The sequence below is a fragment of the Sapajus apella genome, unplaced genomic scaffold (genome assembly GCF_009761245.1).
Source record: "Sapajus apella isolate SASKATOON/1434 unplaced genomic scaffold, GSC_monkey_1.0 scaffold12, whole genome shotgun sequence".
NCBI classification, from domain to species: domain Eukaryota; kingdom Metazoa; phylum Chordata; class Mammalia; order Primates; family Cebidae; genus Sapajus; species Sapajus apella.
This window is the reverse complement of record NW_022436952.1, coordinates 14,719,427-14,720,618: the sequence shown is the minus strand read 5'-3', so window position 1 is coordinate 14,720,618 and position 1,192 is coordinate 14,719,427.

Here is a 1,192-nt window from a genome sequence, read left to right as displayed (position 1 = left end):
TGGAGACGGAGTTTCGCTCTTGTTACCCAGGCTGGAGTGCAATGGCGGGATCTCTGCTCACCGCAACCTCCGCCTCCTGGGTTCAGGCAATTCTCCTGCCTCAGCCTCCTGGGTAGCTGGGATTATAGGCACATGCCACCATGCCCAGCTAATTTTTTGTAGTTTTAGTAGAGACGGGGTTTCACCATGTTGACCAGGATGGTCTCGATCTCTTGACCTCGTGATCCACCCACCTCGGCCTCCCAAAGTGCTGGGATTATAGGCGTGAGCCACCACGCCCGGCCTAGGAGTTGGTTTTATAGGTTTGGGGTGGGAGGTGGAAAGTTACAGAGTAAGATCAGTTACAGTGGTGGGTAGGGGCAAGGAGTATACATTACCATAAGCTCAGTTACAATGGCGGGTGGGATAAGAGTATTATCATAATAACAGTTAAGATGGCAGGGTGGGGTGAGGGGCTTGTCTGGGGAAGCTCCGCTGGGTGATTAGGGACAATGGTGAATTCGAGGGGTTGGAGGGTGGGAGACGATCAGGCAAGGCAAGCAGGACTTCAGACTTTCAGGCTCCAGGCTTGCACATGGGGACCTGACACAATGTGCATCACAGTTATTTATAATCAGAAAAAGTGAAATTACACTTTAGGAGGCCCAGGGGGCAATTGCTAAAGCCCAGGAGTTTGAGACCAGCCTCGGCAACGTGGTGAAACCCTGTCTCTACAAAAGATAAGTTAGGCATGGTGGTGCACACTTGTAATCCCAGCTACTCGGGAAGCTGAGGTGGGAAGATCACATGAGCTGGGGATGTTGAGGTTGCAGTGAGCCAAGATCCCACCACTGCACTCCAGCTTGGTGACAGAATGAGACCCTGTCTGAAAAAAAAAAGGAAAAGTGAAATTTGAATAAATTTCCAAATATGGAGGACTGGTCAGATAACTGTAGAACATTTTCTTAATGGAATATTATGTATCTGTTAAAAATGATGTTTACAAGGCCAGGCACAGTGGCTCAGGCCTGTAACCCCAGCACTTCAGGAGGCCAAGGCAGGAGGGTCACTTGAGGCCAGGCATTCAAGACCAGTCTGGGCAACAAAATGAGACTTTGTCTCTAAAAAAAATTGAAAAATAAGTGGGATGTGGTGGTGGCACCTATAGTCCCAGCTACTCCGGACGGTGAGGCAGGAAGATCACTTAAGCCCA